Source organism: Neofelis nebulosa, chromosome 2 (assembly GCF_028018385.1).
Source record: "Neofelis nebulosa isolate mNeoNeb1 chromosome 2, mNeoNeb1.pri, whole genome shotgun sequence".
Taxonomy (NCBI): Eukaryota; Metazoa; Chordata; class Mammalia; order Carnivora; family Felidae; genus Neofelis; species Neofelis nebulosa.
In genome coordinates this window covers 188707712-188727800 of record NC_080783.1, presented here as the reverse complement: position 1 = coordinate 188727800, position 20089 = coordinate 188707712, and the positions used below count along the sequence as shown (strand labels likewise).

The 20089-nt window shown below is 48.4% G+C and overlaps 1 long non-coding RNA gene across 1 annotated transcript in view; it reads left to right on the top strand.

Annotated features, from left to right (window-relative positions):
* LOC131504889 (uncharacterized) overlaps positions 1-19691 on the top strand; it is an 83329-nt gene extending 63638 nt beyond the window's left edge. Inside the window, exons 3-4 of the long non-coding RNA XR_009258177.1 lie at positions 10478-10547; positions 15889-19691. This is a non-coding gene — a long non-coding RNA (uncharacterized LOC131504889). The remainder of the gene's footprint in view (positions 1-10477; positions 10548-15888) is intronic.
* Positions 19692-20089: the final 398 nt, after the last annotated feature.

Sequence of the window (20089 nt, the reverse complement as noted above, 5' to 3'; positions counted from 1 at the left end):
CATCAGATGCATTAAGGCAGATGAAATGCTTGAAGAGTTGGCATGGAGCGGGCATTCGGTTTGTTTGCTGAAATTACACTAACTTGAGTAACTTTAAGAGACTCTTAAGCTAAGTCTGTTTTCTCACCAGCAAAATTGGGGATAATCCTTAATGTACACACTCGATTGAGAATTGAAGGGGATGTAATGGGGGAAAGGGTCCATACCAAATAGAACAGTAGTTGCTACTGTCCTTGCTGTTGCTAGTACAAGGGGTGCCCCAGCGTCCCTCTGGAGTAGGGGGCTCGTGTTACGTAGGATTCTGGATCCCTGGAGCCATGCTGTCCAGGGACCCCAGGACCTGGTGCCAGCTCCTGCTGTCTCCTGACACTGGGCACGACCCTTCTCATGACGGGAGGGTGTGAAGAGATAGGCAGCCCCATGTCTAGCTTCTGCCCTTTCCTCTACCCCAACCCAGGACTCACGCCAAGGGTGGGGTGGAGAAAGGAAGAGAATGTTCTGGGAGAGTCTTCCCATACTGAGGCTTCTGTGGAATCTTTTCTCACACCTTTATTCTTACCTCTCTTTCTCTTCCTTCCCTTCCTCATTCTCTCATTCATTCATTTCCTCATTCATTCGTTCCTCTACAAGGCATGCAAGTCTCGGGGTCTGCCTTTGTCCCAGGGCAAAACTAGTTTAGGTTTTAATCAGGGCTTCGGTAAATAATTCTGAGATGGAGAGGGAGAGAGAAAGAGAAAGCATCAAATGAAAATTAAACTTTTTTTTAATTAAGGAAAACTATCAACAGTGGTGCTGTTTAGATAGCATAACATCAACACCTAAATAAAAGAACGACTGTATCACTTGTTTATCTTCTCAACTGTAAAAGAGATAAAAACGTACACGCTCACGGATTATTTTATTCTGTTTGTTTGGACCTCAGGTGCATGGAGCTGGTTACTCATACTCCTCTCTGCTAATTTAATTTCCTCCCTTCTTCCCAGATCCCTATTCTCATTCCTTACTCCCTTCCTCAATCCAGGAATCTACTCCAATATGTTTTTTTGTTTGTTTGTTTTTTGTTTTTTTTGAAGAAACCTTTATGCCCAACTTGAGGCTTGAAGTCATGACCTGGAGATCAAGAGTCACATGCTCTACCACTGAGTTAGCCAGGCACCCCTCCGATATGATTTCTAAAAAAATATGTCCTTCAGAGGGGCTCGTCTTTATAAAGTATGCATTTTGAGGGGTTAACCAAAAAAAAAAAAAAAAAAAAAAAAAAAAAAAGAACCACTATTGCACTATAAATGTTTCTGGTCCTACTCTTCTTAACACCGTGACTTTGAGGTCTGTCCATGTGACTGTATGCACATTGTTCTGTCCCTTCTGGCTACTGCAGAGTCTTCCATTGCAAACATCCAACATGCTCCACTCATTTCATTCCCCCACATGATAGACACACCCCGCCACAGCCTCATAGCCTCACTGCAAACATTACATACAAAGCCCTCAGTTCTGAGCCTGCCCCGAGCTCCCGTTCGGCAAAGTCAGCGATAATTACTGGCATGTCATTATGGCTTCTAGCAGTGCTTTAGGCAACATCATTTCTATAATATTTAATAATCAGTTGCACAAGTGCTTCTTTTTACCTCATCATGATGTGGCACAATTCACTCCCTCACATACCGCTGATGTTCGCCGTAATCCGTGTCCAGTACTGTGATACGTGTTAGGGGAGGTGGGGAGGCTGTGTTGGGTGCCTGGCCACGTGTCCCTCTTTCCCTGTACAATGGGAGGGCTGCATCTGAACCCCAGAGGCTCCCCATGCCTGTCTGGACAGCCATGTGATCCGTGTCCTCAGGACTGAAGGGACGAATTTCACCAGGCCCGATGTCCTCAAGATGCTCACAGTCTAGGGAAACAGTTCAGGTCGGGTCAGGGGTGGGACACAAAGCAGTCAGCGATCAATTCCTTTCATAAAGGGAATGGACGAGAAACAAGAGCCAACGTTTGCTGAGTTCTTATTGTGTGCCGGGCACCATTCTCAGTGGTCAGGTAGCCACAAAACAACTGTAGCAATATATTACTACCTTTCCCATTCTTCAGGAAGGGAGACAGAGGTCCAGAGAGGTCAGTCACTTGCCTGCACCCACACAGTTTACAAACGGGATACCCAAGAACTGAAGTCAAGTGCCCGGGTTCATAATCACAACGCTAGGACCTCCAAAAGATGAGGAAGGTGAGGAGGTCAGATGTGATCGCAGAAGACCTCACACGCCAGCCAAGTGGCAAGGAGGAAGGCCCAGGAGGCCCCATAGGAGAACCCAGGTGCCGTGAGGTGAGTGTGCAAGATCACGAGAGCGTGTGAGGGTATGTGTGTGGAAAGTGTCATATATGGGTGTGTATGAATGTGTGTGCACCAGTATGTGCACGTGGGTGTGCTTGAGCGCATGTGGGTGTGCCAGGTACACACATGTGTGCCACAGTGCAGGTCCCATTAGGACAGTGTGTGTGTGAGAGAGAGAGAGAGAGAGAGAGAGAGAGAGAGACTGTTGCAGGTAAGTGTGGGAATCTCTGGCTGTGCACGGGCTTCTGCATGTGGCCGGTGGGTGTAAATGTGGGCCTTGGCGTTCCTGCCACCATGGGGCCCCAGGGAAGCTGTCAGAGCCCATCAGCCTGGACTGGTGTGAAGAGCCTGGTCTCGGCCTCAGAAGCTGGATGGGCACACATCAAAGGCAGCCTGAGCCTCGTACCAGTGGGGTGGAATAATTTAATGAGGGTCCAAGAGGGAGGCTGCCGTTGGTGAAGGGTAGGCAGGCGTGCCAGCTTGTGCCCAGGGCAGCTCCCATGCTCCACAGCCAAGCATCTGCGGTCTGCATATGTGTTGGGGAGGGGGGAGGCTGTGTTGGGTGCCTGGCCATGGTTCCCTCTTTCCCTGTATAATGGGAGAGGTGCATCTGAACCCCGGGGGCTCCCCATTCCTGTCTGGACAGCAATCTAGCCCCCAGGTATCCATGAAACTTCAGGAAAACAAGAACACCAAGTCAGGCATTTTCATCTCTAAGGCCCTTCTGGCGTTTCCATGAGATGGAGCATGAAGAATCATTCCTAGATCAACTATTCTAAGCCCCTCACCTTACAGAGAACTGTGTGTGTGTGTGTGTGTGTGTGTGTGTGTGTGTAGATGGATGTCCTTTGTGGGGAGAGAGAAATGTGGGGGATCCAATGTACTCAGTTTTTAATGTAAGATGTGGGTGGAAAAAGGAGGATTTGGGGTCAGGAGTAGGAAAGGGGGTGAGGATGAAGATTTATGTGAGGGCAGAGTGGCCCTTACCAGGAAACAGTTTCGTGATAGGCAAAGCAGAACGCTATCCTTGTCTCCAGGGTCTTGGGCAATACATACAGCTCTACTCTGTCCAATGATTATGGTGTGGGGGCTTTCTCCTAGGAGGCTTTTGTTACAAATGTCCTTCCATGGCAAGAACCTCCCTTGGGTCTTAGGCCCATCACACAGCCACGTTCAAACTCCTTAGCCCTCTATTCAAGGCTTCCTCCAAACTCTAGGATCTAGGTTCTAGACTTTAGGACCAAGGGCTGCGAATTCACGGTCTACCACCTGAAGCCAGCCTACAAAGGAGTTTTTGGTTTTTTTGTTTTTGTTTTTTGTTTTTGGCCGCCACAGATCGACAAATATTCTTGAGCATAAAGGCTTTGGCCATGGCATAGACTATGCTGTTAGACACAGGCCCCACTGGCCCCTATTGCTCACACCCACCCATTTCACTCATTTACATCACCTGCTTGGCACCTGAAAGCACTTGAATTTGGGACTCTTGAGCTTGTGCTCTTGGAGAGACAGGCTTGTGTATTTTATGTGTCACAATCCAGCACATAGTAGGTGCCTAATAAATGTTTGATAAATGGCTGACTCCAGTTTGCCTCATTTCTTGTATTTCCAGCCTACCCTCCAGCTCTCCACCTCAGCCCACACTTAAGCTGCTCTCTGTTCCCTGAAACACAATTTTCCCTCTGGAAAACTTCTTGGTGAACTCTGACTTGCCATTCAAGACCCAGGTCGAGTGGCCTCATCTCTGGTCCAACTTGAGAACTCTCTGCCCTGTTCTGTCACCATGTCCATCCGTCTCTGTGTTACAGTCCTGAACCCTGCGTTGTAAATGCTTATTTATTTTTGAGACAGAGAGAGAGAGGGAACATGAGGGGGAGGGGCAGAGAAAGGGGAGAGAGAGGATATGAAGCAGGCTCTGCTGACAGCAGAGAGCACAATGCAGGGCTTCAACCCACGAACCGTGAGATCATGACCTGAGCAGAAGTCGGACGTTTAACCAACTGAGCCACCCAGGCGCCCTCAACCCCTTCGTTGTAATTATTTGTTCACGTGTCTCCAGCACAGAGCATCTGTTATTATAGAGCTGTGACAGTTGTCACTGTTTATGGGCTAGATTTTGAGATTAGTTTGTATTTGATACATACGTTGGGTTTCAGTCACTGAGAAAGACTTAAATGGACCATCTCAAAGTGTCATTCTGAAGCCTGAGTCAGATGGCTCACTAACTTTGGCAAATCCCATTAGCAGTTATGGGTGTTTTGCCCCCAGATCCTGGCACCCAGATCCTCATCTTCGGTGGGTGTGGGAAGAGGCCTTAGGACTCAGGGTCTGGCCCTTGGAGGGAGGAGAGTCCTCTATGCGGCTCCAGGCAGAAGACAAATACTAGCTCACAAGCCAGAACTAGTCCTGCCTCCAGCCTGGCCTGGCCACTCCTGGCCCCATGACTCGGCACTTTCTGGGGCTACCTGCTGGGTTTGGCCAAGGCGAGTTGCCTGGGCCTGTGGGAACCTGCTGGCAGAGCGCATGTCCCCGGGGCTGTGGAGTGCGATGCCAGGGCACACCCATGCAATGCCATGCTGGTTCCAGGGCTGCCCCTCCTAAAGGCTCTGTGTGTGGCTCCCGCCGAGGGTCCAGCCTTAGCTGTTGCAGGGTTTCTGATCAGGGTCAACTGATCCCTTTTGCGTCAGGATAGTGGGTACATGTGATCTGAGAGTGAGAGAGCGTGGGCGTGTGTAAGTGTGTAGGTGTGTGTAAGTAGATATGTCGGTGTCAGGATCATGTGAGAATGAATGTCCATGAATGTGCACTGTGTGCAGCTATATATGACAGGCGTGTGTGTGTGCGTGCATGCGATGAGTAGATGTGCAATGGCATGTGTGCAGACATACAAAACAAGAAAGATTAGGTGTGGGGTGTGAATGACCATCCATGGGTGCAAGTGTATGTTTGCATTCGTGGGCTTGTGTGTAAGAGTCTGTGGGTAAGCTGTGTGGCATGTGGCTGCGTATACAGGTGACTCTGTGTGACAATGGACGTGTGAATTTCAGTCCTGATTCTGCAATGTCTTGAAAACTTAAATCAATCCCTTCCCCTCTCTCTTTCTGTAAAATGGAATGGCATAGACACGGTGATCTCTTAAGCTCCCTTCTAGCTCTCACAGTCAGTGACTGGCTTAGGGGTTGAGCACAAGTGTGGGAAAGTTGTGTGTGCACTTGTGCAAGTGTGTGGATGTGTGAATGTGTGTACGTGCGTGCATGCAAGGGCATTGCTTTGAATTCCGATTCCACGCTGAACAGGTGTGTAGTTTCAGCTGAGCCCCTCCCCCCCTCTGGGCCTCAGTTTCCTCAGCTGCAGATAGAGCTCATGATTCCTATGAAACTATTCTGAGGACTGAGAAATATTGTTTGCAAAGTGTCTAGTTCAGCATCTGGCTCAGTTCCCTTTCTGAGAGGTATACGTGTGTGTGCATGTGCATATGTGGACATTCATGTGCACATGCTCGACTGTACAGGTTGGCCCAGAGAGCGGGGTAATTGCTCTAGATCACTCCAGAAACTGGGGTTTCTGATTTCTCTCTGCTAGGTACAGAGCCACCCAGGAGAGGTAGAACTGGGCAGTCAGTCTCCAGCTACCCGCCTGGGCTCACGTGGTCCGGAGGGCTCCCCACTGCCCCAGACTGCCTGTCACATGGGTGCAATGGCCTGGAAAGGAGGATTGGTGCGGGCAGGAGACAGGCTCCCAAATCCGCTTAGTGCCCACCCCACCAGCATATTAGAGACTAAAGAGATTCTTTTTCTTCTTAAAGGGTCAACTGCCAGCCTGGGATGGTGGCTGAACTGAGCACGAGACTTTGAGGTGTCAGAGTGGGGGCCAGGAGTAGACAAGACCCTGCCCTCAGAGAGTTCCCAGCCCAGTGGAGAAGTCAGACGGGGTCGGTGGCTTCCTGGCGTCTCTTCTCAGGGCAGGAAGGGGTCATGCCCTGCACCTGAAAAAAGCGTTGGCTCAGGGGAGCAGGTTTTCTGGAAGGAAAGAGGCTTGAGGGCTTGGGAGAGGCTGGAGGGGATAAGGAGAGACTGGGACATTCCAGGCGGGAAGATGAGAGTGGACAGAAGTGTGAGGTACGAACAAATACAGTGCACGCGCGCATGTGTGCGTGCCTGTGTGTGTGGTGCTCGGGGGAGGACCAGGGAGAGGATGGTACAGGGCCCTTGGCGAATATCAAATACAATCCTTCCACCTTCTCCGTGAGGAAACTGAAGTTAGAGAAGGGAAGGGAGGTGCCTCTGGACAGAGTGAGGTCATGACTGATTCCCAGCTTGAGTCTAGGGTCTGCCTCCAATTCCCGGGTTCTAAGAGGGACGTCAAGCTGAGCTGCAGGGGCCTTCTCTTACTGGCCTCATAGGGGTCGCAGTGAGCTGGGGCTGAGACTTAGCAGTGATGTCTGCCTTCAGGCCAATGGGAGGGTCTGGGGCTGGCTCTTAGGTTCCTGTCTAGAGGCCCCAAACAAACCCAGAGCAGCTGGTGACACCTGTACGTGATCCACCAGGGCAGGTCCCAGTGCCAGACACCCAGAGAAGATCCCCAGCTCTGGATCACATACACCGTCTGGGCTTCCAACCGCCATGCCAGAGAAAGCTCCAGCAATCTGACCTGGAGAAGACCACATCTGGACTCTAAATACCGAGAAAAGATCCCAGCGCTTGTACCAGATGCATCTGGATGGGCTTCCACTGCAAACCTAGAACAGCCTGCGTATATTCTTACAGCTGGATCCAGAACCTCAGGGAAGATCCTGACATCCAGTTGAGAACACCCAGAGAGGGTCCCAACATCCAAACTCTGAACACTGAGGGAAGATTCCAACACCTGGACCAGATCACACCTGGATTGGCTTCCAAGTCAGACTCGGATCCAGAACACCCTCATTGGATCCCTACCACTTGCCCCCAGAGCTGGTCCCAAAATGGAACAGACTCACACAGGCCTCCCCTCGCCCCTATCCATCCTTGGTTGAGCTCATCCGGAGAGACCTCCCAAGGGGCAAGGCTTTTTTCCAGGGAAATCTGTGGTCCTGAGTCAGGACGCGTGGGTTGGAGAGGGGGGCGGGAGGCCAGCCCACGCCTTTCTCGGGAAGGCTTGGCTGGTGGGCTTGGCAGGTGGAGAGGGAGGGGGAGGGTGGTGCGCGGCGGCCCCCTCCAGCTGGGGCGGAAACTGGGCGCCCTGGAGGCCCTGCAGCTCCCGCGTCGGGCACCCCTAAACCGCCCTCGGGGCGCGGGGCCAGGAAATCTGGCGCCGGCCCTTGAAGCGGACCCAAGTCGAGCGGGGGCGGGGTGGCCGCTGGCACCGCGGCCGCGGAGCAACGTGATGGCGGGGCCCCGCCGCGGCCTCGGGTCCCCACCGGGACAAGGCTGCCTCTGTGCAGACGCAGCTGATCCCTGCTCTCGGGCGGCAAATCCCTTCCGGCTGACAGCCCTCGCCGGCTGGGGCCAGGAGGCGTGGGAACCGGGAGCAGGGCTGGGGGCTGGGGGCTGGGGGCGAGGTGGGCGTGGAGGAGGGGAGCCCTGGGGCGGGAGGCCCCCGTGGAGACCCGTCTGCTCCCAACGGTGTTATTTCAGCCCTCAACGTAGCAAAGGGTACTCCACTTCCCAGGTAGGGAACTTGAGGCTGAGGCAGGTTGAATCACTTAGACCCAAGTGGCACACAGCCCATTTCCTAGTTAAGACCAGCCTTCCGAATTAGGCCCCATGATAAACTATATATATATATATATATATATAATTGAGGGCTAGGTGGCATTATGAGTCCCATTCATAAATGAGGGAACTGAGGCTCAAAGCGCTGACGCCACCTGGCCAACGTTCTCAGACAGGCTGGGACTGGAGCCCGCCTGTGCCAACTTTGACCTGAGGCAGCGGGTGCATGCCGTCACACCTGCCACCAGGTAGTCATGGAATATCCAGGGGGAGGCCCTGGCAAGGTTGTAAGTCACTGGGTACATCTGGTCAAGGAGTTGTGTTGCCGGGTTCTTGAGAACCAGAGAAGGTCTGGAGTTCATCTCTTGGAGGCCAGATGTGGGGCTGGAGGGGCAGGGGTGGGGAGTGGGATACAGTGAGGGAGACAGGTGTGAGGGTGGAGGGGGCAGGTGGGCCGGAGAGCACACTGGCGGGGAAACGAACCAGGGGAAGGGTCCTGGATGCCCCTCTGCTCTGCCTCTAGCAGCTGGGGACCAAGCAGGAATCTCAGAGGCTAGAGGAAGGGTCATGGTGGGGGTGGTGCTTCAGACCAGCCTCACCCAGGCCTCTGGGAACAGGGTGGGGATTGTCCAGTGAATTCTTTGGAATGAAAAAGTGGCGCCTTCTCAGTGCTGGGGGAGCCTGGCTGGCTCCTGGGTTTTGTCTAGTTCCTTCCCGCCTCCCAGGATTGGGGCAGCTCAGGTTTTTTCTCCCCTTTCTTGACCAACGTTTGACCTAGACAGGCGTTACGGGCGGGGAGGGCTGCTGAGGGAGAGGGGGGAGGATGACAGGGGCCTGAATGGGGGTTGGTGTCTGCTGAGTGTGCACGTGAGCCTCGGGGTGTGAATGCGACTGTGTGTCTGCATAAGACGAATATCTCTGGATCACAGTCCTATTTGTGTTTGCCTTTGCACATGGGTCTACGTGCCTGGCAGTGTGGGCGTAGTGTATCTGCACGTGTCATTTGTGTCTGGGCACCTTTGCCTCATCGGGATCTGCGTTATCTCTCTGGCCTGGAGTTTATGGCTGTACTGATAACTGTGACTCTTTGTCTGTGCCTGGGTCTCTGCCCCCCTCCCGCCCCAACAGAGCCCTGAATGCCACTTTGCTGCCTGAGTGTGCAGAGGAATGTGGGGGGCCAGGGGAGAGGGGAGCACATGCCCTGGGCTGCAGGCCTGCTGGTTATGGAAAACTACTGAGGGCCCGGCAGGCCAAGCCGCCAGGAGCCAGGCTCATTTGCCCTTCTAGGCTCCTCCCACCCCTTTCTCTGTGGGGCTGAGGACCTGCTGAGATGGGTCCTCCATCAAGTGGAGAGCAAGGCCTCCCTCTCACCACTCCCACTTCCCAGATGGCTAGACAGGCTCTGCTGCTCCCTGGGCCTCAGCATCCCTGGGGGAATGAGAGGGGGTGGGATTATATGTCCTTTGAAGTCCTTCCCAGTTCTGACATTCTCTCCATTCTGTGAATGTTAAAGGGATTCAAAGAGAGCAATTTCACCTCCATTTCGGGGACCATGAGAACATAGGGCCTGTGCTGCTAGAGCAAGGAGAGCTCCTAACGATGATCTGGTCCTACCTCTCCATCTTGTGGATGGGAAAACTGGGGCCCAGGGCCAGGGCCAGGGGCCCAGACCCCTGTTACCTTCCAGAAGGGGAATGACCAAGTTGTCAGGCCTCCTGCTTCCCAGTCACTGGCCTTTCCCCCCTCACGGCTGCTTTCTGGTCCAGCCTGCTCTGCATGGAGGAAGAGGCATTTAGGATCGCTTGGGAGGAGGGCTTGAGCCAACAGGCACCAGGCAGCAAGAAGGCATGGGTTAGAGTGTAAAAGTGGGCAGGTGAGGTATACAGTCAGGAGGGCAGGCGGGTACCCATTGGGCACAGTGGGTGATAGGACTGGAAAGGTGTCTGAGCTCTATAGGAGGGTCCTCGGAGGCTGGGGAGAAGAGCGTGGACTTCATCCTAGAAGTGTCTCTGGCAAAAAGACAGGTTGAGGGGGCACCTGGGTGGTTCAATTGGTTGAGCGTCTGATTCTTGATTTCAGCTCAGGTCTCGATCTCAGGGTCATGAGTTCAAGCCTGTGCTGGGCATGAAGCCTACTTAAAAAAAAAAAAAAAAGGCAAATTGGCAGCATAGCAGAATGGTTAAAGGCTGATGCTCTGTGGTCAGGTCAGATCATCTGTATTCTAATCCTAGTTTCAAGACGTTAGCAACTATAATTATATAACCAAAAGGGGTTGCTTAAACTCTCTATACCTCACTTTTCTCATCTTTGACATGGAGATAATAATAGTACTTCCCTCATATAGTTGTTGTGAGGAATTCATGAATAAGTGATAATATAGGTAAAGCCCTCAATGCCTGACACGTAGTAAGGCTCAATCATGGTTCTGATGATGCTGACGAAGTAATCTATATTTCAGTCTAGGCTGGAGGGAGCGAGTGAAAGCAAGGAGACCAGTGGGGAGCCCATGGATGCCATGTGGATGAGAGGTATGAAGGTGTGTGATGATATCCCCTGAGTGGATAAGGGAAGGGGGCGGAGTGCTCAAAAGATCTGGGGTGTTGCCGGAAGGTGGGCAGAACTCTCCCACTGAGTGGCTGTGGTGTGTGAGTGGGAGGCAGACTTTGAGAACGGCTTCACCAGTCATGGAAGATGTGCTAGGGTCTGTGTCAGGGTTTGGAGAGGAGGGATGGATTCCAGAAGTACTTGTGAGGTGACTGACAAGGACCTGGGTGGTGGTGGGAGAGGGGATGGCAGTCTGGGCTGAGCACCCATGGGCAGACAACAGATGGGGACTGGGGTTGAGTGTGGGGTGGGCCTCTACAGGACTTGTTATCAGGCTCAGAGCTCAGGAGCCAGGTCTGGGCTGGTGATGGGAGTGAGAGCCATTCGATAGGCCCATGGTGTGGGCAAGGTCAACAAGGCAGGCTAATGATAGAGGGAAGGGCCTTGGGAGCCAGGAGCCCCTTCTGAGAAGCAGAACCTTAGAGAAGCAGCAGCCAGAAGACTGAGGAAACCCCAGTCAGCCACGGTCAGAGGGGGCGAGGGAAGAGTGTGCTTCAAGGAGGAAGGCACAACCATGAGAGTCCCTTGCTGGGAAAACTGGGAGGGATTTGGGAAGAAGAGACAGAGCTAGAGAGAAAGTGCAGAGCCGTGGCTTTTGGCCATGAGGAGGCCACCAGTGACCTTTGTAGAGTCCAGGCTGGAGAACAGGGGGCAAAACCCAAGCTATGAGGAGGTGGAGGATTAGTGAGCGGAATTGGGGGAGTGGAGACAGAGGTTGGGGGTCCCATCTGCCTGGAAGCTTGGCTGAGGTGAAGGGGGAACAACAGATGGCCTCTAGGCCGGAAGGCTCTAAGACTCAGGGTGAAGGGGAGACAGGAGTTACCTCCTTACTTTTCAGGTGGAGGAACTGAGTCTTAGGAGCATTCCAGAGCTTGTGCAAAGTAACAAGAAATTAATGTGGAGGACAGCCTGAGATCTCTGACTCTTTATGTGGTAGTTTTAAAAATAGACACTTGAAACAGCATAACACACACACACACACACACACACACACACATACACACAAGTGCAAGGGAAAAATGTAAAAATCACCTATAATTCCACCACTCAGAGACAAGCATTTTTCCCATTGTGTGCTATGCCCTTCCACTTTTTTCTCTGCTGATATACGTAAATACATACTAGGATCATGTACCTGCAGTTCTGAAGATCCCTTGTCTCATCTAGCAATATGCTCTTCCATAGTAATATATATTCCTTGAGAATTTTTTTTCTTTGTTCACAGTCTACTGAGGGAGACCAGACTCACGGACAGGATCCTATAGCAAGCAATCTAGAGCAGATTAACGAGGCAGTGCCTTTTCAGGGTGTCTGGGGGCCATGGCTGGAATGTTGGGGGTTGGGAGTGCAGTGGGATGGCTCATGGGGTCCTGGATTAGTCATTGGTTCACTGGGTAAACTATTTGCCCTCTCTGGGCCTCAGAATCCCAGAGTCTCAGACAAGTCTCTTGAGGCCAGTTGCCACCACTTGTAAAGTGGTGGAGGGAGAGACATAGAAAATGAAACTGCTGTTACCGTCGTACTTCTGCAGGTCATTAAACCAATTGAGCCTCTGTTTCTTCATCTGAAAAGTGGGAATCATGTTTACCTACTCTGGCTGTAAGGAGTCTGGTGAGAATCAAATTAGGTTAACTATTAAAATGCCTAAGAATAACTAATATTTGGGCAATGTTGTGCTGTTTACCACATTATTTCACTTACCATTCCAGCAACCCTATGAAGCAGGAACTATTTTTGTACCGTTTTTTTTTAGCTGAGGAACCAGGACTTGGAGAGATGAGGTTACTTGTTCAAGGTCATAGGAAGTAACTGCTAGAGTTGAGATTCAAGCCCAGGTCTCCCTGTTACCATGGATCTTTGTATCTGGATCCATGGATCTGTACTGCACTGTTCTGACATGGGGCGTGCAGGCCTGACTGAGGAGAAGGAGAAAGACTGGCCACCGTTTGGTTTAACTGCTGTTGGCCAAGGCACCACCATCTGTGGGGAGTGGTCGCCCTCTGGTGTTCTAAATGTGACATGTCTGGACAGACGAGAACTAGCAATCTGCCTGTCCCAGAAGAGAAGTGGGGTAGGAGGAGCTCCCAATAACCCCAACTCATCCTTTCAGAGTTTGGGGGTTCAGGGAGAGTTAGGGCACATCTCACCTGACAGTTCACTGGGCGCAAACCTGGGCCGCAGACAGCACTGGGTAGAAACTTTGAAGGAAGAGGCACAACCCTTGGTTGTATTTTGGTGGTAGCACTTGCCACACTTGGAAATACTGCTTTGACCCTTTTATCAGGTGACTCCGAAAATTCCAGTTTTGACGAGGACCTTGAGAAGAGAGGGCTCTGCAGTTGATCTGCCAGCTGCCCTGCCACTCCAGCGATTTGACTAGCAGATATGATGGTGCCCAAAGTGTCTATGGAGAATGAGGACATTGGAGTCTTTGATAAGCTCCAATAGACAGTCTTGGGCCGACTTCTAGGTTTTATTTTTTTTTTAAGTTTATTTATTCATTCATTTTGAGAGAGGAAACATGAGTGGGGGAGGCACAGAGAGAGGGGGAGAGAGAGAGAATCCCAAGCAGGCTCTGCACTGTCAGTTCAGAGCCTGATGTAGGGCTCGAACTCAAGAAACCGTGAGATCATGACCTGAGCTGAAACCAAGAGTCAGACGCTTAACCAACTGAGCCACCCAGGTTCCCCCAGACTGCTGAGTTTTAAAGCAGGGCCAGAGAAATCCTCTTTATTTGAAAAAATATCTCCGGGGCACTTGGGTGGCTCAGTGGGTTAAGTTAAGTGGGCTTTAGCTCAGGTCATGATCCCACGGTTCGTGGGTTCAAGCCCTGTGTTGGGCTCTGTGTTGACAGCTCAAAGCCTGGATCCTGCTTCGGATTCTGTCTCTCTCTCTCTCTCTCTGTCTCTCTCTGCCCCTCCGCTGCTTGCACTCTGTCTCTCTCTCTCTCAAAAATAAACAAACATTAAAAAAAAATAAAAATAATAAAAGTTTAAAAAAAAAGAAAAGAAAAATATCTCCTGGTTTGCTTCTGAGCCTTGGTAGAGACTAGATGCCCAACCATGTGACACCAAGAGACTTTGTGATCATAACTGCCTGTCATGAGCTGGTATTATTGGATCACTATGGATTCACTGAGGCATGAGGCTGGGTGGACACAGCAGCAATGCCTGTATGACGAAAGTAGTCATTCGAAAGTCATGAATAAATTATAAGAACAAGTGTGTCAGACTCCCACATCATTTCCTCATGCAATTCACTCTATGGCTTCGCCAAGTAGTTCCTATGACCAACTGATGGAGGATGAATAGATCTGAGCTTGGTTCACAGATAGTTGAGTGTGGTTTGCTGCTGCTAGAGAGGACTGTTCCTGAGGATAGACCCTGTTAGTGATGGTCCTGAAAGACATGAGTGAAGGAAAAGGTTCCCAATGAGTCAGTCCACTCGGTCATGGATTCCCTATCAAGGGAGAAATGGTCCGAGATACCTATACATATTAATTCCCCATTCCATGATGAACGGCTCTGCCAATTGGTCAATGGCCAAGAAGGAACAAAGACTGAGAGTCTTGGGGGAAGAGTTATGTTAATGGGCTTATGGGAGTGGGCACAAAGCATGCACATCTGTGACTTACGTTAATGTCTAGAAGAGAGCAGTCACTTAGGACACTTTAAAAAAGCACACATGCCACCTTGGTCTCTCTCCTTGGCCATCCTAGAACTTGCTCAGTGAGTCCAAAGATAATGGCCATGGTGGCATGGATGAAATTCTGCATGGGATCAGCTACATTCACTCCCTGTCACTAAGAATGACTTAATGCTTGAACTTCTAACATCAAAGAATGATGCACAGCCCATGATATGGTACCGTTCTTCAGAGAGACCTTCCAGCAAGTAGCTGGCACACATTGGATGCCTTATACCTTGGATGAGCCCACAATTTCTTCTTGCTAGAATTGATAATTTGATAGATTTTCATTGTCTGACGCATCACCTTCAACAGCACCATTACCTGAAGTCTTACAGAATGCCTGTCCATTGTCATGGCATATCTCATATATTGTCTCAAGTCAAGGGACCTGTTTCATGGCAAAGAACATTAGACAATGAACTGATCGCTACATGAGTCACTCATGCATCACTCATATGCAAGAAGTAGATATCCTCATATCGCAAAGTAGCCTGCCTGATATAACAGTGAAACAACTAAGTGCAAGCTCCACTAAAGCCCCAGCTTGGGGGCAGTATCTTACGGGTATTTGTGTGTGTGTGTGTGTGTGTGTGTGTGTGTGTTGTATATGTGCTGAATCAATGGCTGTGTCCCTAAATCAGAAGAATATCCAGGTCCACAAACAAAGGGATAGAATTGGGATTGGCTCTCTCATTGTCAATCCTGGCGGCCTGCTTAAGAAATGTGTGCTTATCATTCCTGCAGATGGAGGCTCTACCAGGCATCCTGGTTTCTGGTTATGGCGGGAAAACACTTTCTCTAGAGGACACAGTAAATTTTTTGTTGTCTTTGACGCTGTGACTCCTACTTAGCGGTTTTGGTTTCCTCATGCTGGTGGACCAATGGTGAAGAAAAGAGATCCCAAATAGGCAGTGGTAATTGCCCTGATTCACATTAGGACTTAGGGCTGTTAGTACACAATAGGGGAGGGAGCAATATATCTAGATGCCAGGAGATTCATGGGGGTATCTCTTGGTGCTTCAGTGCCCAGTGATAACCATGAATGGGCAATTGCAACAACCATGGCCTAAAAAAGACACAGCAACTAAGGGCTAAGACCCACTGGGGATGAAGCTCTGGGTCACCCCTCTAGGCAAGGAACTGAGACTGAAGTGCTAGTTGAAAGTGAAGGAAATCCAGCATGGAGTGTGGAGGAGAATGGTGACGAACATCAATTATAGCCTCAGGATCAGCCACAGGATCAGCCACAGCTTCAGTCGTGTGGACTGGATCTTGGGTTGTTAAGCCTATTTAAATCATTGTAGGATATTGCAACTGGCCATTATCCTGAAGCATTGAGCTTGCACTTCTTCTCTTAGGTAAGAGGGCTTCTTGTTGTCGTATGTGTTGCAAATCTCATAAGAGGGTGTGAATAGACATGAGTGATGCAAGATGTGCACATAAGCCCAATGTATGTGCCTTCCTAGATTTGCTCATGTGCCCTTCCTAGGCCCTAACCACTTACTCGATGGTGACACTTGTCCCCTCTTGCCATGCCTCATCTCCTGACACTTCCAACTCTCTGGCCTCTTTTAGGCTTTCTCTTGCTGTCTGTTCCATCACTTGATCTGGGGGAAGGCTGCTACTGGCATGACACGAAGACAGTCAGGCAGCCCTATGGAGAGACCTAGGTGGTGAGGAACTGAGTTCTTCTGCCAAAAGCCATGTGAAGGCACCACTGGAAGCCATCCTCTGGTCCCAGTCAAGCTTTCAGATAACTGCAGCTTTCCTTGACGTCTTGACTACAACCCGGAGAGACTGTGAGCCAGAGCCACCAGGAAGAAGCTCCAGAATGCAGGACCCACAGCAACCGAGATAGTGTTTGTCATTTTAAGCCAAAGTTTTGGTGGAATTTGTTTTTCAGTAGATAACAAATCGGTATCTTTATGATATCCCCAATGATTCTTGATCTTGGTGTTAGTATTATTATTCCCATCTGAAAAATGGGGATAAAAATTGTGTCTCACTCATAGAGCTGTTTGTGAGGATGTAAAATGCTCAGAATGGTGCCAAGAACAGAGTGGGGATTCAATGGATATTAATAGTAGTAGGGTTAGTAGTAATCTCAAGATTCAAAATCCCAGCAAAGAGAATCTGATCAGCCTGGCTTGGGTTATGTGCCCTCTTCTTGGGCAAGGAAGCACAGGGCGCTTTGATTGAAAGCCCACTGAGTCTATATTTACTCAAAGGAAATGAAGATGTTGCTGACAGATTAAGGGGCAAAGGTTGCTAGGCAAGCGAAAGCAACATAGGTTACAAAGGGTGTGCGTACTTTGAAGGTTCCTTATACATAAAGCCAAATTGCTTTCCAAACATGTATCAATATCCGCTCCTGCCAACAGCAGGAGAGCCTCCTTCTCTCTCCATCTTTGCTAACATTGCTATTATCCTGAAGAAAAAAAGAGCCAGTTTAATGACTCTTATTGTTGCTTAAGTCTACACTTCTTTACTAGTGAAGTTGAACATGTTTCCATGTTCCAATGGCCATTTGTATTACCTGTCTGGTGAATTAAGGAACACGCATCTAAAAAGTGCAATTTAGAATTATTTTTATAGATTTATGGGAATTATGTATGTGTTAATAGTATCTAGTTAGTTTTTTAAACTTTTTGCTGACAGTGTTACATTTTCAACAATGGAAATCGATCAAGCTTTTTATTTGTTCTATTCTTTTATCCTTGGAAAGTCTATCACGTTCCAGAAGTTAGAGAACTATCTATCTACCTGTATTCTTTTGGTGAATGGTTATTTTATTATTTTCATTTGATTTGAATTTATGATTTTGACATATGGTATGCAATGTGGGTCTTAAAACCAGATTATTTTATTTTATTTTTTTGTGGACTTATATGTTTTAATGTCTGCTGCCCTTCTCCCACCCTCACAAGTGGAAGGGTTTGGAAGATTACCACTCAAATGTATGTTCCCAAAGTTCTCTATGTTCGAGTTCCCACTCTGAAGCTTCACAACAACCAAAGTGAGCACAGAGTGGACAGTGGGGTGTGTGTTTAAGGCCACAGAGTTTTGAGTCCTCTGGGGAATGGCAATAAGGTACAGGAGTTCTTCATGGAAATGGGAAAGAAATAGTGATGGGGGGCTGAGGAAAAGGCATCTCCTTCTTGAAATCCTGGTGTGGAGGCCCAAGGTTTCTTGACTCCAGCTACCAATGCTGACAACTCCTTCAAAGAGAAGAACGCATCAGCCCCTTTGCCATGTGCTGTCATCGGAGGGGCTGATTTTGCTGGCAGTCTTGGAGGGTGGGTGATAACCTGTAAGTTTAGCTGAAAGATAAACACCAGCTTCAACTTACACCTGAAAGCCCAGAAAGCAAAGGAGTGGTCATTATTTACCACCCATTTGCCACTGGCCCTCCAGAACAAAAACTCGTGTGATTTTCACCTTCTGCTGGATTGCCACTGCATAGGAGTCCCCCACTCACACCCAAATTGCAGTCTATTTAAGAGGTTGGTAGCTAAAAGGAGAGGGACAAAGCTGAACAGTTACAACAGGTGGGTGCTCTCGAGGCTAAGGTGCAGTGAAAGAGAGAATCGTAACAAAAGACCAGCCAGAACTCCTAAGATGATGCAACTGAACCTGAAAAAGGCTTTCCAAAACTGTAGGACAGGATTTCTGAATTTAGAGACTTGGCAGGTTGGTTAAAAAGTATGGTTGGAACTGAGGACTGAATTACCATTCTGATTGTTTAAAAAAAAAATCTTATAATCCAGTATAAAAATACAAAAGAAACAGAAATCTTGAGTGGAAAAAAGTAGTTGACTCAAATGATAGATCTAGGAGGCTGAGCATGCTAATAATAGGAATTACAGAGGGTAAAAAAGGGAAAATAGATGGAGAAGTAATAATTAAAGCATGAATAGAAAAATGCAGCTTTGTCCAGTTAAGTGTGGGCTAAATTTACCATTGAAAAGCCCACGCTAATTCCAGTTCCTTGGCCTACATGTGACAAACACACATGAGTGTATATAATTAAAAGAAAAAAAAAAAAGAGGGATTATAGATGAAAACTTCCTGGAGCAAAAGAAAGGTGAGCCTTCAGATTGAAAGAGCTCAAATAATCCAAGGTACCATTTTTAAAAAAGGCAAAAAGTCACTTCCGTGGAAGTTTCTAAACTTCGACGATAAAGAGAAAATCTTATAAACAGAACAGGTTACCTCCAGAGGGGAAAAAAGAATCTGACTAATGTTGGCTATTTCATTGACAACAATGAGGGATAAAAGAGAGTTGGTCAATGTCTACAGACTACTGAGCACAACAGATTGTGTGATCCAATAATCCTAAATCCAGCAAGGGCATAACTCAATTGACAGCACAAAAGAAAAACATATGAAGATTCAGAGAAACTACCACACATGGACTCCTGCTAAGAAAAATATTTTATCAAATGGAAAATTGAATTAAAATAGAGATTCTCAAGATTAAAGAAGCTGCCTAGTACAGGAAATGGGGGTGAGCAACAAATCTGACAACATACATAATTAAAATTGAATGGACCATATAACATGCCTGGGAATCTCAAATATTACTTGTGAAAGATTCTTGAAACAGAAGACACATGATTAGGCAAAACCCACAATAGACTGTATTCTTAGAAATCATCTTACTACCTTGTGACTCTGCTTACTATTAGATCAGAATGGGAATAAAATGTATGTAATCAGATACGAGAATGAATGTGGGATGGCAAGACCTACAATAAAAGCAAATGTCTTTGAGGGAGCCTGGCTGGCTCAGTTGGAAGAGTGTGTGACTCTTGATGTCAGGGTCATCAGTTTGAGCCCCACATTGGGTGTAGAGATTACTTTAAAAAATAGATAAATAAACTTAAAAAAAAAGTTCAAATGTCTTTGTATAAAAGTCAACTATAGAACAACCAGACAGAAGATAAAGCAATAGAGGACTTCATAATAACCTAACTGGATCTAACAGGCATATATACAACACTCTACCCAACAAGAGTATACGCATTCTTCACAAGTGCACTTGGTGTATTTTCCAGGATAGACCATATTTTTGGGCCACAAATTGAGTCTCGATGGATTTTAAAAGATAGATATCATAGAAAGTGTCTTCTCTGACCATGATAAGATGAAGAACATTGATTCTTGATCTCAGCTCAGGTCTTCATCTCAGGGTCATGAGTTCAGCCTCATGTTGAGCCTACTTAAAAAAAAAATAACGGGGGGCACCTGGGTGGCTCAGTCGGTTAAGCGTCTGACTTCGGCTCAGGTCACGATCTCACAGTTCGTGAGTTTGAGCCCCACGTCGGGCTCTGTGCTGACAGCTCAAAGCCTGGAGCCTGTTTCAGATTCTGTGTCTCCCTGTCTCTCTGACCCTCCCCCGTTCATGCTCTGTCTCTCTCTGTCCCAAAAATAAATAAACGTTAAAAAAAAAAAACGGAAGTAAAACTTCGAAATTCACAACTTTGTGGAAATTAAACAGCACACGCTTAAAGAACCAACAGAGCAAAAGAAATCATAGGGAAATTAGAAAATACACATGAATGAAAACACAATATAACAAAAGTTAAGGGATGCAGCTAAAGCAGGGCAAAGGGGGAATTTTATAGCTATAAATGCCTACATTTAAAAACAAGAAAAGTCTCAATCAACAACCTTAAAAATTTACAACTTAAGGAACTAGAAAGAGAATAACAAACTAAACCCATATAGCTAGCACAAGGAAGAAGATAATAAAGATTAGAGCAGAGATAAACAA